The 15,969-nt window shown below is 50.1% G+C and overlaps 1 protein-coding gene across 1 annotated transcript in view; it reads right to left on the bottom strand.

The window, feature by feature from the left end:
• The window catches only part of SLC25A22 (solute carrier family 25 member 22), a 53,624-nt gene extending 47,254 nt beyond the window's left edge, over positions 1 to 6,370 (bottom strand). Inside the window, exon 1 of the mRNA XM_050898080.1 lies at positions 6,310 to 6,370. The gene's annotated coding sequence lies outside the window, so the exon portion shown is untranslated. The remainder of the gene's footprint in view (positions 1 to 6,309) is intronic.
• Positions 6,371 to 15,969: the final 9,599 nt, after the last annotated feature.

The raw sequence follows: 15,969 nt of genomic DNA, 5'->3' as shown, positions 1-15,969 counted from the left end.
TTAGCTGCTAACAAAGAGAGTGGGACAGTTCAGGGGAAGGGGGTCGGGCCAACACAATATGTTTTATATCCTTTAAAGGAACTACTACCCTTACAAAATAGCTTTCATAAACAACAGCTGCTCCCAAAGGATGAAATGAACCAACAAGTGCTCCTGTTGCCTTACAGAGAAGAGCTCAGCTTACCCAGGGCATGGAAAAGGACTACCTCCATCCTTAAGAAAGCCAACACAAAATGAAAAAGGAAAATGAAGCACCCAGAAGGAGAGACCATTTACTACATCAGATCATACCTTCTGCAACAGCTGCCATTGCTATTGCGTACAAGCGGCAAAACCCTGGAAGTGCTGCTGTCCCTATTTGATTGTAGGGGACAAGGTCAGAGACAGACATTTTACTGCTTATCCAAGGTCGTGCTCTGAATCTGTGGTAAAGGAGAAAGCAGGACCCAAATTCACACATAGCCCCTGACATATCCTGTCCCTAAAACATGCTTCCTTCTTTTTTCTTTTTTTATAAATCCGTAACTATCACAGAGCACAGCACTGAACAGGGCACCAAACAAGCTCCCAGTCTGCCTGTGGCCTTGGAGAAGGTGTTTCCATCCCACCCTACCCAACAGGCAATAGGGAACTGCCCTTGTCTCCTCTGCCAAGGCGTGCAGGCAGCACACCCATTAAAGGCAGTAAGGGGTCAGACACCGCAGTGACAAGGACACAGTACTCGGCAGCAACAGAAATGACAGATGCGTTGGTCCAGACTAAGCACACCACATGCTACTGCCTCCTTCCACACATTTACCCGTGCAAAGCCAGTGCTTGCCCTGGCTAGGAGCTTTCACATCACACAGCACAGACCCTTGTCAAAGCAAAAAGAATTCACTGGAAGCTGCGGTTGAATTTAGAAATGAAGGATCACGGCTACTGCACTGGCTTCCAGCTTAATCCAAACTAAGAGCTCACCTGCACAGCATCTCCCTCCTACTAAAATGACTTGCTGAAAGTCCCATATCTTTGTGCTCTAATTAAAAAAGCACACACCTTCTCTCTTCCCAAAGGCCTCCTCCAAGACAGTTAGTCACTCAGTGCAGCAGCATCACTGTCCTGTACAAGAAGGGAAGTTTTCCTTCTCCTTTCCTCTCCCCACTTTGTCCATGAAGCTCCTCATAGCTGGGACAGCCTTTAAATTGAGAGTATGAGCCCCAACCATGGAGCCAAACTCCAGGTGGGGCAGGCACAGTCTTTGATGGGACTTCAGCCATCTCCAGCTGCTCAAATTCATGCCATTCTGGGAACCTCAGCTGGATCAAAATCAACCTGTCTCCTCCTGGCCTCTGGATAAATGCTGCAGATCCAGGAAAGAAAAATCCAGAAAGCTCTCCTGATAAGCCACACACCAGCATCAGCACCAAAGGAAGAAACAGGGCACAGGGAGGTTTGACAAGGCGTAGCCACTCACTCACAACAGCACCACCAAAACGAGAACAAGAACCGGTTATGAAAAGGTTTAACAAAATAAACATAACACTGCATTCCTGTGAGCAGCTCACCACAGGCTGCATTAAATCAAGATCAACAGAGATCCCACAAATTAAATAAACGGTATCCCATCACATTTCTCCTGACACAGAACAAGCATTGCTGCCCGGGTGCCTTTCCCTTCCTGAAGCAAATAATCTCCATGTGGGCAGCCCTCCTAAGACAGCAAGTATTCAAAGCTTTTGTATTTGCAGATGTGTAAGAGGAAACTGCCAGACAGAAATCCAAACCACCCAGAGTGACAAGGTCTTTTCATTGGGTTTGTCTGGGGTTTTGCCTTGTTTTCTAAGCTTTTGTACCCCCTGTTAACTTTATCTTCACGACAACTGGAACTACCCAGCAATCAATACTGCAAGGTTAAAGCAACACCCAGTTTTGCATTGGACAGCTCAATCCACCTCCTCTTTCCTGCTATCTTTGCTCTGGAAGGCAAACAGAAGAGGACAGGAAAAAATTATTTATCTGCTATTAGGATTAGCTGGAGCAACACAGCGTTAGCTCTAGCAACCTGCTGTGCTGTTAGCTGGATATGGCCAAATGACGGTCCCCACTCCAATCAGGCACAGGCCAGAGGACTTAACCTTGCAGAAGAAAGAAGGCTTCATCAAATCACAGCACCAGGGAAGCCGAAACATACTGTCCTGTTAGACCTCAGGCACCTCTTCAGCAGAGAAGAGGTGCTTGCAGTCACGTCTCACTGTCTCACTGCAGACAGACAAGGCAACCGGCTCCAGCAATGCTAGAGTCCATGCAGCCATTTATGAGAAACGCACAATGAAACATACGCAGTGTGTACGATATGTTAAGAGTAAAAAATAAAACCAATGCACTGGCTCGCATAGGCAGCATCTGTAGCTCATTTGCCATGATAAGCACTTGGTAATTCCAACTCTCCTAACTTTCTGGTAGGGAAGTTGTTTGGGTACTTCTAAGAAAGCCCAAATGTGCAAAGATGGGCGTCAAAGCAGGCTTTTGCATCTTCTGAAAACACGGTTAAGGATTTAGGTGAACGCATACACAGATGTAAAAGGAATAATAACCAGTCCTTATGTACCTGCAGTAGCAGAAGGCAGGATGCTGTGACCGGGCAGATCTTTCCCCATCCTGCACTGCTGCTGTTGAAGGAGCAGTGTAGGCACTTGTCCTTACACAGTACTGCAGACTTAAACAGAGGAGCAGAGGCAGCTGGGAGATAAGTGTGTCCAACTGGAAGCCTAACAGGACGTTAACAAACTTGTAAGTGACAGGCTAAACAGGCTGTGTGCCCAGGCTCTTCCTGTAGCTCGAGGGTGATGGCCCAACGTCAGCTGGTGCAAACCAAATTTGCTCCACTGCCTCTGCCAGAGCTACATCAACTTACTCCAGTCAATGGCCAAGGTGCACAGCTGTGGGACACCGCTGACCTGCCAGCAGCTGTGTAGAAACTTCATTCTGGGGAAAAACAAAACAAAAAAACAAACAAAAACCCAACAGGGAAAAAAAACCACTCTGAAAAAGGACAGCCAGGAACAAGGCAGGCTTAGGAGAAATGCCTCTCTGTTCTGAAGCAGCCTAGAAAAGGGGAAACTGCAGAAACTCCCTTCATAGGACATTAGCATCCTACCATAATACATATGAACTGCAGCACTCAGGATCACAAGGAAACTCATTTGTCCCACCCATTCCAAACCTGGTTTGGTTACACATCATCTCTCCAGTGCAGGATCTCCTAACAACTGAACAAAAATATTTTGCATTTTTCCACCCCTTTTCCTTCCCCCTTGGGGCCTAGTTCAAAGCTCTTTTATGTCATTCTGGCAGCACAATATGATTTAGGCAGATGGAAACAGCCCATTAAGAGATACACCCCGTGCAGGGCATCTTGCTGGCACTGGAAAGTTGGCAGTGCAAAACATTTGCAGTTCCCTGCCCCCAAGTGAGCCCAGGGATCAAGTGACAAAGGAAAGCATCACGCTGGAACAAGAGACGTGCTGTGAGATGGCACCAAGGGACACAAGTCCCTCCGCGGCTACGTTCAACGCTGCTAAACTTTTCTTCTCGCCACACAAGCCTTTCACCTCCCAAATTTCACAAGGACATACCACCTTCCAGGAGCTACTGTGAATTTGGCAATTGCCCTCCAAGAGCATTTTATTTCCACAGTGGGGTGAAAGAGAATCCAGAGGTTTGCCAACATCTGTAAAACAAGTAACCCCCAGCTCAGCAGCAAACCCAAAGCCCAGCCCTCTGGAGGACAGGAGATGGAGACCACGCAGCTCTACACCACACCTAGGCACTCCTTGCCAAGGGAGAAGGAGCAACTCATCAGGTACTTCTTACAGCCTCCTGGCTGTGGATTATTCAGATAAAACCCAGAGTGCCAGGGATAATTAACTATTTTCACAGCATTGCACGGTCATCATATATGCTGCAACGAGGGTGTTCCCTAGATCGGGCTTTACCCCTCACGGAAAAGCTGTTCTTAGAGGAATCTGCAAAACTAGGCTGCCGGTCAGGGATGCTGGATCTAGATGTGTTTTACTCTAGCTAAACACAGCACAGTGTTTTCCCACCTAAAAACGCTGCTGCCCCACTCCAGAAAATCTCTCCCTCCCACTATTTCACAATTCTCAGCATGAAAACAGTTACGCAAGAACAACTGTATAGGCACATGAAGTGCTTACAGCTCCTAAGCAAGACCTTCCCCATTATAACACCCTCATCAGAGAACAGCTTCAAATTCTCACGGCTCCCAGGCTTCGAGGCACACCAAACCCCAGCCACTGTATCTCAGTCCCTTCTCTCCATCACACCTTTGCCCTGCTAGAGACCTACAACACAAAACGTGACACACAAGCAAGCAGGGAGGCTGCTTCCATGTGTAGGTGCTGCTGTCATCTTGGCCAGCCAGGTAGATATTTCCCCCTGTCTTGCCCACTAATTTAAACCTTGGCAGGAAAAGCGGAGCAAATGGCCCTGACAGGCTGTCAGTGATTTCTACCTCCTAGTAACTTAATACAGCACACTACCCCTTCTTAAAATGGCAGCAGGAGGATCTTCTAGGGCCCTGGCATCTTAGTAAGACATTAACAAGATTGCTGGGCATCAAAAGAGACTGCAGACTTCCTTCAGAGCAGTGCTGGGCTCCAATTTATGACACAGATCTGCTCCCTGTTCCAACTCGGCCATCCATCTCTGCCACTGATCACCATCACCCTCAAAACATAACACTCCTTACTACAACGGGCACTCAGTGAACAAAGGAGCCCAAGGGCACAGCACCAGGAGAAAAACTGTACCTGTGTGAATGACAAGAAGAAGTAGTAGCATGCAGTTAAAAATCCTACAGGCAAGACATTCAATGTGGCAAATCCTCATTAAATACTGGTGTTTATTTTCTGGTGAAGAGGTTAGAGTAACTACTCCTATTAGACCTCACTTATACCTTTATAACAGCCTGGAAAGCAAAACACAAGCAGAGGACAAAAACACAACCACCATCCGAGTCCCGCACAATACATCGTTATCAGCCGAGTACCACTCTAGTTCAATTGCCTTTTGCTTGCCATTGCCAAGAAGTGAGTTCTTGAGAGGCAAAGCCACAGTGACTTGCAGTGATCAAAATCACTGCAGATACAATCCCAACAGCAGCAGTCATGCCATGAGAGGTCAGATCCTAATGGCAGCGAGACTCTTGGAGATGAACGTGCTATGGTAAAAACACCTAGTCTTTAACTGTAAACACCTAATATCTAAAAGATATTAGGCCAAATAAATATAGCTGGGATCCTGCTCTGACACTTGTTACCCTGACAGCCTGGCAAGGTGTAGAAACTAAAAGCTGAGAAGCCCTGGAGGAGACAGGCCTGGGGCACTGGAAAATCTGATTTCCACAACTGTACCCTCACCCAGCAGGAGCCCGGCAGCTCTGGAGGGTGCTGCGAGAGAGGAGAGGATGCTTGGGGTCCAACTCCCAGGGTGACCTTGAGGAAATCCCACAGCCTATCCACATTTCCATGTTCCCCATCCACAGGAGGAAGAGCACAATAACCTTGACCTACCTCAAAAAGGCGCAGATCTGGCTTAGGAGAGCCTGGAAGGAGCTCGGAGGGGCTTAGATGCAGGACTCTGCCCTGCGACCAGGGCGGCCAGAGGCTACAATCCTACAAATCGCCCCGGGAATCAGAAGCCCCGGAGAAACATGCAAATTGCTTTCAATATAAAAAGCGGCTGAAACCGCACACGTGTCACCCACAATTTCCCTGGCACAGGCAGGGAGAGGAAGGGCAACACCGCTACAGCCCCCAACACCCAGCAAGGGCAACCCCAGCACCACGGGGAGCACGGGGTGATCTCCCCCAGGCTCGGCTTTGACAAACGGGCACCTGCGCCTCCGGCCCCAAATTCAGGCAGAGGGACCTCCACCCCCTGGGATGAGGGAAGTGGCTGGGGGGACTGGCACTTCCCAGGGTGAGGGGAGCAGGTGTGGGGCCGGGAGGTGAGGAGGGGAAAGTGGGGCACCAGGGGAGCGTGCACCCCCCCGGGGTGAGGGGGACACATTGGGGGCCAGGGGAGCCCGCAGCCACCGGGGTGAGGGATCGGCCCCCCAGGGACCAGGGGTGCAGGAAAGGGACCCGGCACACCTCTGAGGCGAGGGGCCGAAGCGAGAGATGAAGGGGCCGGTGCAGCAGGGGCTAGGCCGGGTGAGGCGAGCCGCAGCTCGGCAGCAGAACGGGTGCCGGGACCCCCGACGGCGCCTCCCGAGGACCGGGGAGGGGCCGCGCCCGCACTTACCGGTCCGGGGCGTAGGCGGGCTCCCGCCGGAGCTGGAGACCAGTGCGGCGCGGGGTGCGGAGATCCTCGGCTTGGCTTGGCTTGGCGCGGCGCGGCGCGGCCCGGCCCGGCCCGCCTCGGCTCAGCTCTGCCCCCTCTGGCCGCGCTCGGCGCAGGAAAAACCGCCGCCGCCGCCGGGCCCTCCCCGCCGGGGCGGCCGCCGCGTCGCCATGGCAACTCGGGCCGGGGCGGCCAGGCCTCGCCGCGGCCTCCCCCGGCCTGGGCCCTCCCCGGGGCGCAGCGTCCCCAGGCGACGAGAGCCACGGAGGGAAGGGGGGTGTGCCGCCGTGCCCGTAGCCCTGCCCTCCCCTCCGACAGCGAACACCCCTCACCTCGCCGCAGGGCGAGGTGCGCTCTCCCTCACCCCACCCGTCAGCCATCTTGCAGCCACCTGGCCAGGCGGCACACGGGTGGAACAATGGGACAAACGAAAATGGGGGGAAAAATAATAAAACTGTCATTCCCTTCAGAATAAAGACCCTTCAAAATAAAGAGCAAGCCGGTCGTGGTTGGTTTGGTCACCGTGCTGCGCCGCCTGCTGCCCTGCTGGAAAGCCTCCACGCCACAGGCAGGCATCGCTTTCGGGTTTAATAGGCTCTGTCGTGGTTTCAGGAGCATAATGGGGCCTGAGTCCTCGCACAAAAACATCCACGGAGACTGTTTCAGTGGGCTTTGGAAACTAAGCAAGAAGGCTAGGAGGACAGCAGATCTCTGTGCCTCTTGGGATGATGCCCAGGGGTGTGACACCACCAAGGAAAGAGGGAAAGATCTCCAGGGGAATACATCTATAAAAGCATCCCTCACCGCTCACGTGCACCAGGCACTACGCTATAACAGACGCAGCGAGCATGGGGTTACCACCTCTGCACCAAAGGCTCACGGGAGCCAGCAGAGCACGAATACACAGCCTGTGCAACGAATCGGAGATGATCAGAGAAGAGCAGCTACAAGGATGGTGGAGCGTGTCAGGATAATGAGGACATTGCGTACACGAGAGAAGCGGCAATTATATGGAGGCAGGATGAACAGCCCAGAAACATCAGAGTTGTGCACACACCTGAAAATGAGAGGAGCTTGTTATCACAGTCAGGGACCTGCAACCCAAGGTGAGAAGAAGATGTAAACCAGAGGTCAGTGAAGCATCAGAAGCCCATGCTGATGAGTTGGATGTAGGTGAAAAAGGGAGCACCTTGTGCACTTTTTAACCTGGGCTGGGCAAAGCACGAGAAGATACAGCACAGGAGGTGACAAAGCTCCCTCCAGAAAGGTGGTGCCTGACCAAGGAAGGAGACTTGTGCACCACGGCCATTTTTTTGGTGTCTAGTGGATGGGCATCCATCACAGGAGCACAATGCAAGTGCTGTGGGCAGGGAGCCACTGGCATAGTCTGTCCAACCCCGCAGCCTTGTCTCCACCGTGTCCTTGGGAAAGCGCTGGCGGGCACTGATGTGGGGCTCCCTCAGTTTGGGGAACAGGAAAACAGAGCGCGGGAGAGCTGCAGTCACCTCTTCCCACTCCCCAGCTGCGAAACTCCCTCCCACCCCCTTCCATGGTGGTGGCAGGTCCCCGCTCTGCCCTGTTTTGCAAAGGCTTTGGTGGGTTTCACTGCGCTGTACCAACTCAGACAAAAGCTGAACTGAACTTAGCATGGATTGAGGGGGATAGATTTTACCATTTATCGTAACGTGCCATCCCATAGATGTGCTGGTAGGACAGTACCATCCCCTGACAAAGAAGAGGTTAACGCTGTCCAGCTTTGCGCTGAATTTTAAGATGACTGCAATCCCCCATTTTTATTTTTGGTTCTGCTGCATAAAAACAACTGCTCTTTGTAACCTGCATGGTGCAAAGGACCCGTTTCTTCCGTCAGCCTTTAAGAGAGAGGATTAAAAAAAGCAGAGGAAGAAAGTTCGCATTCAGTGAGTGCCAGGTTTTGAAGGTTTCCTCTGCTCTCAGACATAAATTTTTTCTTCTGACATACACAAGAGAGATTTAAAACCATTTGGTACAAAGTGGAGCTTCAAAAGCAGCAATGTCTGCACCTGAAACAAGGTGAAGAGCAGAGCTCAGGACCTCCTGTACGAGGCAACATCATCGTCGTCATGGCACACATGGGAACATTATACCAGGTTTGCGCTCCACTTGTCACAAAGCTCCCCCTGCATGAGTCTCAAAATCCTGCACTGCTTTCAGCCTGGCTGCCAGAGAGGCCATGGGCTAGTTTAGCCCTGCCAAGGACACGGGTCAAGTTCAGTCTGCTGGCAAAGAAAGAGGCTTTCACAAGGTCGCGTTTTTCAGCTTCCTTCCCCATTTGCATTGCTTTCTGTTTTAATAAATCATGGAGTGCCAGTGAAATCCCCAAGCACCTGATGAGTGTGGATATTAAACCAACGCTTAAAAAAGCCAAATTGGGCAAGCTTGGTCACTGCTCCCTTGGCCTGGTGGCCATCCTGGACGTGATTATCAGAGCGCTGGTAGACGATTTAACTGATAAAGATTGAAGAGGCAGTAACATATAATTAGCACCAGTCAACATAGTTTTCTGGAAAAATCAATCTCAACCGAGCCTGATCTCATTCTCCATTAGGACCACAGGATGGGTTGCCAAAGGTAACGACACAGAGGTGATAGGGGAGGCATCCAGCATCTGACTGCTGAAAGTACAGCCAAACAGTATGAATAAAAGGAACAGATTCACAGCTGGCCGTCAGCTTGGATGCCGGGAATCACCCAGAAACCACTGACCCAGCAGGTCTGGTTTCATTTTCTGTGCAGACACTTGACATTACAGAAGTGAGAGAGGATGTGGATGCAGCTGGAGAGTGAAGGGGGAGCAGGAAGGGGACTACTCTAACCCAAGCCCGGCTCTGTTGTCCCTGAGAGCTCAAGGCTGCAAGACCACGCAGGTGAACCAGTGTACATGGTCTGTCTGTCCCCTCTGGCCATTGCTCCTCAGAAGGAGGCTGCAGACATCTTCTTAGTAGCTATTTGATTCAAATGCCTAACAAATAGTGGGAGGAAAGTCCCTGATGCTCAAGGCACACAAATATTCTTCAGTTCCCACCAGCAAACTCTCCAGCCACTTTTCTCCAGCAAAAGCAGAGAAATCAAGGCTCGGCAATGTTAGTCTCTGAAAAAAACCCAGGCAAAAAGCTTTCAGGCTTCATCATTGATCATCAAGAAGCGAAAAAGGCATAGAAGTAGAATTTTCTTCCCTTTGTAAGTGACTTTTAGAGCCACAGGGTTGACCCTGGCATGCTAACGGGTAATGTGTCATGAGCTGGCTCGCAAAATGGCCCACCTCCTGCAACACACCCCACAGGGCTGGCAACCTCCAGTAAGCACCAGCATCTCGCTGTGCCTAGCACCCGTGGGGCTCCGGCCTCAGGGCTCCCTGACACCCAGCAGCCCCCGTTCCTGCATGCCTGTCCGCAGCGTGTCCCACAGCAGCAGTGCCGTGGCTCCTTTGGTGACCAACGCAGGCTCTCACGCTCAGCACAGAGAGCGCAAGGGAAAGCAATCTCATGCCCTGCATGCTTATCTTCTGGATAAAACAGCAAGGCACTTTTGTTTATTGAGTGCCGACGAATGGCGCTGTCTTGGCTGTGAGATCGGCCTCCAGATCCCACTCCGGGCACAGCTGCTGGCGGGGAGCCCGCAGCTGCAGCCGCCTATTGCCAGAGGAGCCTTTTGGCAGGGCTTACCCACTCATCCCAGGGAGAAATTCCTCCACAGCGTCCCACCATCCGCATCTGCCCCCATGCAGAGGTGGTGTCGGACTTATGGGGCGTTGCGGGATAGGGAGCATCACTCTCTTTCCCTGGGGTGTGCGGCCGAGCAAATCCAAACAGTGCTGTTTGCTCCAGATTTTATGGTGTTCCCCACTCCACAGCTCATTTGTTCATCTGCCCTTCCAGCACCAGCAAACAAATAAGGGAACTCTGCAGCCACATTAACCCGCTTTGCTGTTTCTCGGTGGCAGAAAGGTGAGCTGGCTCCATGCCACCAGGCTGGAGAGTGAAGTGGACACGGAGGACACTGCCATCCTGCCATGGGTGAAAATGAAATGGCCTGACCCACAGGGAGAGTCATGGCTTCCTGGGCTCGCTGCCTTACCAAGAGCTGCCACCAGTTCCTTCAGGGCCATGTTATTTTGGGACCCCAAAAAGCTGATGGATCCATTTGTGACTGCCTCTGCCCTCCAGCCATTGTTGATGCACAGCAGTTGTCACAAAATAGCCTGTTTAAGCAGCAGGATCTTCTTTTCCCTGCCCGGGCTGCGACCGAAACATCTGTTGTAAGGGATTTTTGAGGGGGAGACACTGTGTTTTCTTGCTCCTCTCAATGCACCAGGATGAAAGCCTTGCCGGGATTGTCACTCAGCCTGATGCTCCTGCAGCACATGAAGGATGTGCCAGGCCCCAGGAGCCAGTAACCTGCAGTCTTGGGAGGGAGCAGCTACAGCCAGCATCACAACCCATGCTTGTTCTCAGCTCTGGCCTTGGGGAGAAGCTAAGAATCACAAGGATTTCCTTTTTCTCCAACCTGGAGGGAAGAAAACCAAAAACATTTGTCTTGAGCCAGTTGCTTCCAGAGGGAGTGAAATCCTCCAAGGACTGGGCTGAAGAAGCAGCAAGGCGGAGATTCATACCTAAGCTCATGTCCTCCCCCAGCTATCCTGTTGCCACGTCCCTTGGCCAGCTCTCCTGTCCTACTGCTCACTGTAATCTAAAGCTTCTCTTCATCAGCCCAACAAAGCATAATTAGAAGCCTAACCACCGAGGTTCATCAGCCAGGTCTCTTCTTCACACGGTGGGGAGAGATGGGCATCTCCCTAGGGGCTGCAGCCACCTCCTGCATGAGCCCCACTCTCTCCTGGACACGCAGATTTGCTGTTTCTAAACCTGGTGATGCTAAACACCTCCAGAAGACCAGGTCTGGCCCATGGCAGAGACCTGGCAGAGCTGGCGTGGCTGGGACACATCTGGGGTTACTCAGATCACTGTGTATTGCCACCTCCTGTTCATACCCAAAGCTTTAAGTTCTTGTTGCTGCCTTGGAGCCATCCCATGAGTGGGCCTGCAGCGCCCTGGTACCTTTTTTTATCAGGAAAAAAGGTTTTCTGCATTAGGAAGGAAGAAAACTCAAAAATTTCTCAAGCTATTTGTGTTTTTATTAGAAATACCAAGGTTTACCCTTGCTGGTTCAAGGAGAGGGCTGACAGGGTGGTGAAAGCCTGGAAACTTACGGCAGCTTGAGCAACTAAAAGATGAGGAGTATTAGCTTGCTGTTTTCCCAAGTCACTCACTAAATGTCTGCAGACAGCATCCCTCAAGGTCTCATGTCCTGTTAGCTAAATCAGACCTGCCCAACTTCTCTGTGACATGTAAGGCTGTCCCGTATCCCCTGTGACCGACCTGTATTCCCTGGTGGCATCCTGTGACCCAGCATCTGATGGCCACACAGGGCCTGCCCCAAGATGTGGCTCCACCTGGTGACCCAGCGCATGGGAACAGTGACCCAGTGCATGGGACTTTGCGTGCCCAGCCAGGAGATGCCCGGAGATACCTCCAGCTACAGCTCTCTGCTGAGACACAGTGAAAACAAGGCAGAGCAGATGTTTTCAAGCTTAATATGTCCGGGTAGAAATCCTGTCTCTCCCTTTGGGCAGTGCTGCCTGGTTTGTTATGGGTCACCACTGAAATTCTCAATCCAGGAGCGAAGCTCAGCCACATGGCTCCGAGGAGGGGTCCGGGCAACAGCCACTTCTGACCCATGCAAGCATGGTCTCCCCTTATCCACAGGGCAGCTTCAGCTTCAGCAGAAGCAAGACTTGCAACCGTCTTGCCTTTCTAGAGAAAGCAAGTAGAGATGTCTGATCTGCCTCCTCTGCCTGCTTTGTTTCTCCGCATACTCTGTTGCTGCTGTTTTATTCATCTCCTGCCTGAGAAAGGCAGCCCCAATCTCTCACCCCTTCCATGTGGGAATGCATTTAGCTTTCCATATTCGTTTGCTTTTTAGAGGATCTTTTTCCCACCAATTTAACCAATTACTTTCTGAACACAACATTTATATTTTGGCCTCAAACATCTCACAGCAATAAGTCAGCATTAGAACTACGCACAGTGGGAAAAAAAAGTACCTCCTTTTGCTTATTTGCAGGTGATGTTGGATTATTTCATTTGGTGCCACCTAGTTGAGAAACAGTGGATAGCAACCATCTGTTCACAGTCTTCATCCTTTCCCAGGAGATGTAATACTCTGCTGTAAAAAGAATTAAAAATACTCTGTAATACTCGTTTCTAAGCATCCTTCCTGCCCCTTACACATTTTCCAGTTCCACTATCTCCTGTTTGGAAAAGACACAAACTGCACTGGTGTTCAATGAGCAAACCAAGCAGAAGGATCTTAGTCCCAGCCTCCCAAAGCAACCTTCTGCATGGGTTCAACCTACAGACCTGCTGTGAGGCAGGAAGGGTAGAGGCTAAATTTTCCATCATCATGGTGCCTACCTGGTTTCTACATTTCCCAGTCACCAAGTTCCTTCAAGGTAGCTGAAAACTGAAACAAGCATCAAACTCTCCCCGTGGATTTTCAAGCCACACAGATTTACAGAAAAATAGTGCTTTAAGAACATACAGTTTATTTCTGCGGAGTTCGGGAAACGGACACACGCTTAATTGTAGCGAAGGCTACTGATGAGCATGGTGGGCTCACTTCGAGGCAGCCCTCTGCTGGGGCTCTGATGCACCAGTGTCTGAAAACCAGCCCCACACCTTTCCCAGGGAAAGCTACTCTTTGCTTTAAAGGCTGAAAACATACTGTGATCCTCCTTTTGGGGAAAACAGTGAACTTAAGGACCATCAGATTTCCTTTCCCTTTTAAAAGCAGCAGCAGTATAACACTGTCGAGCATGGACACTGTAGGGTACCAAACAGCAGGAAATCATATCAATTGGCATGGTATCTTCTAATGCTCCCTCAGTTTTGTATCAAGCTCGGTAGGTTCATGGCTGAACCATCCAGTCCTCAACGCACCACAGGTATCTATCTCCTTTCCCTTATCAGAGCAATCCTGTGGATGTGCTGAATTTTACAGTATTTTCGTCTGGCCACAGTAAACAGACAAACTGAACACAGCCCCTGTGGGCTCCCTCCCACCTTCATATTTCCTTCAGGTCTTTTACTGGGAATTATACAGCATTTTACTGCTGGGACCGTGGAAACAGTTTATCCCCTTGCAGGATACAGTCAGGCTTTGCCCTGTGTTTTTTATAGAATTAATAAACTGATTTGAGCTTTGCCTGGGCTTTCATTTCTCAGCAATTTCTTTTATTAATCTTTGCAGGGGCTGGAAGCATCTTACCTGAATCTGTCTCCTGGCAGCTAGAGGACTGTCATGGTTAGCAGAATCTGGAAGTGGAGGGTGGTATGTGGGAAACATACTGTTCACCTCCCAGGGCCACTTGGAGATCTGCTGGAGATCTGCAAGTTTATGAAGTAGAAAAGGGTTTAATTATGAGAGTTAAAGAGGTACAGATGTTACAGTCAAAAAAGGAGGAGAAAAAATGTTCCCACTGCCGAACAACTTCTCCCTTTATTTTAAAATTTTTTTATAAGCAGGCTTTTCCTGTTGAAATTTATTTGGAGGAATTTTGGATGCATCGGGATCGTGCACAGTAAAAACCACAAAATATGCCAGATCATCAGTAGGACACTGTAAGGTGCCTAATAGGCACCAGAAGAAGCCAGATAGCTGGAAAGGGAAAGAGACTACTCCAGTATGTGATGAATTCATGAAAGAAGCCAGAAAGGAAAGCAGTCTTTTGATTCAAAAGATAAATGCCACGTTGGGTTTTTTTTGCTGCTTCAACCATCTACTGCAACTGTAATCAGCGTTTCCTGGCCATAGCAACTACAGGCTTACAAAAGAGTTACTGTGCCTCAAAGAGATTATTGATAAAGATAATACACCTGAAAATAGCATGGTTTCCGTTGACTCTTATCCAGCTCAAATATTTGCTGCCAAGTCAGCTGAAGGAAAGAGCAGTCGGACGGTTGCTCTGATTTCCCACCAGCACCTCTGTATCCTCAGCTGGGTGCTTGCTTCGGTGTTAATGCAAGGAGAAAACCAGATGCCAGAGAGGCGGCCCAGTCCAGCGGCTGCCACTTGGCAGCGAAAGACTGGAGATAACAATACTTGTCTGGGGTAGTTACTTAACTTTCCTTAAGTTATCGGCCCAAATCCTGAAGACCTGTTCTACTGATGATACTGTCTAGGCTTTGGTATCTCCTGTCACCTGGCCTGGTGGTAGCCCATACCTAGAGTAACCTAAACACCTAGCACTAACCTCCCTCTCTCCTAGCCCGATCTGTTATCTGGAAGAGCTGTAGCTCTGCTGATGCCTGGATGAGCCCTCCATAAAGTCCAGCCTACCCAACCCTCATTTTGGCGTTGCCTAACTCAGCTGTTGCCTGGCCATCACAAACGGAAAGCTAAGTGCAGCCTAGCTTCATCCCGTTGTAGCTGTGGATGCTACCTTATGCTACCTGTAGACTTCCTTAGCCTAGCTTTGCCTAGCTGAAAGCTTCCTGCACCTTCCCCAGAGGCCAGGCTAAGCCTACGCACTGTCCCCTCTAGACCAGCCTTGTTGCTCCCTAGACCTGCTCCACCTGAGCCCCAGTCATATACTCAGCTAGTCAAACCGATGCCTCAAATGTTGTGTTTCCTGGCTTAGCCCCACTGCCGCAAAGCCAAGCTACAGGGATACCATCAACTCAGCTGCAGTCCGTCCTGCGCTTTGCAGCCAGCGGTACTCAAACAAGAGCTCTTCTCCCATTTCTGTGCAGCACAGCCAAGCTCAACTGTGTCTTTCTGCCAGGAGGTTTAAAGGGACCTGGCTCTGTCTAACACCTCAAGGCATTTATGGATTAGCAGACCATGCTGTGAAACAGTTAAGTGCTTATTTTATTCCCAGTGAGAGCAATATGCCCAAATGTATCTCTCCAAAACTGGAGGAAAGAACAAATACCTCATTGGTATACATCAAAATTACAAACAAGAACGTATGACACAGATTACCAGAGAAAACGTACATTCAAAAGAGAACTGCTGACTTGAACCCCACATGAGACTTGAGGGGCAGCATGGCCTAAGAAATCAGATCTGAGGAAGTCCGTAGGCCCAAGGTGACACCTCAAGTCTGCAAGTCTTTGTCCAGTGCTCTGGACTGGACACTAATCACTCCGTGGCCTGAGATGTTAGAATGGCCTTAAAAAAAAAAAAAAAAAGGCAGAACGATTTTATGCCTCTCAATAGTACTGATGGCAGGTCTGAAACACAGCATTAGGGAAACCACCAATGATTCTTCACAGGGGGAACAAAACAGCAGGATTTCTCAGACCTGGAGCTGCAGGTTGACTTTGGGTGTTGCAACCTGGCATTTTTATACAGACTTTTGTTTTTCAGATTGAGAACGGCCCTTTAAATATTGCTTAGAGTTATGCTGAATCCAACCCTGTCTTGAAAGAGCTGAATTTATGTAGATCACTGTAGTCTTTCAAAAAGCTTGCATGAAATTTCCCACCGTCATTAGTGGGTCATTAGTTGAGATGAGGAACA

Source organism: Gymnogyps californianus, chromosome 5 (genome assembly GCF_018139145.2).
Source record: "Gymnogyps californianus isolate 813 chromosome 5, ASM1813914v2, whole genome shotgun sequence".
NCBI classification, from domain to species: Eukaryota; Metazoa; Chordata; class Aves; order Accipitriformes; family Cathartidae; genus Gymnogyps; species Gymnogyps californianus.
Note: the sequence above shows the minus strand (reverse complement) of the source record. Positions and strands in the feature narration are given on the sequence as shown.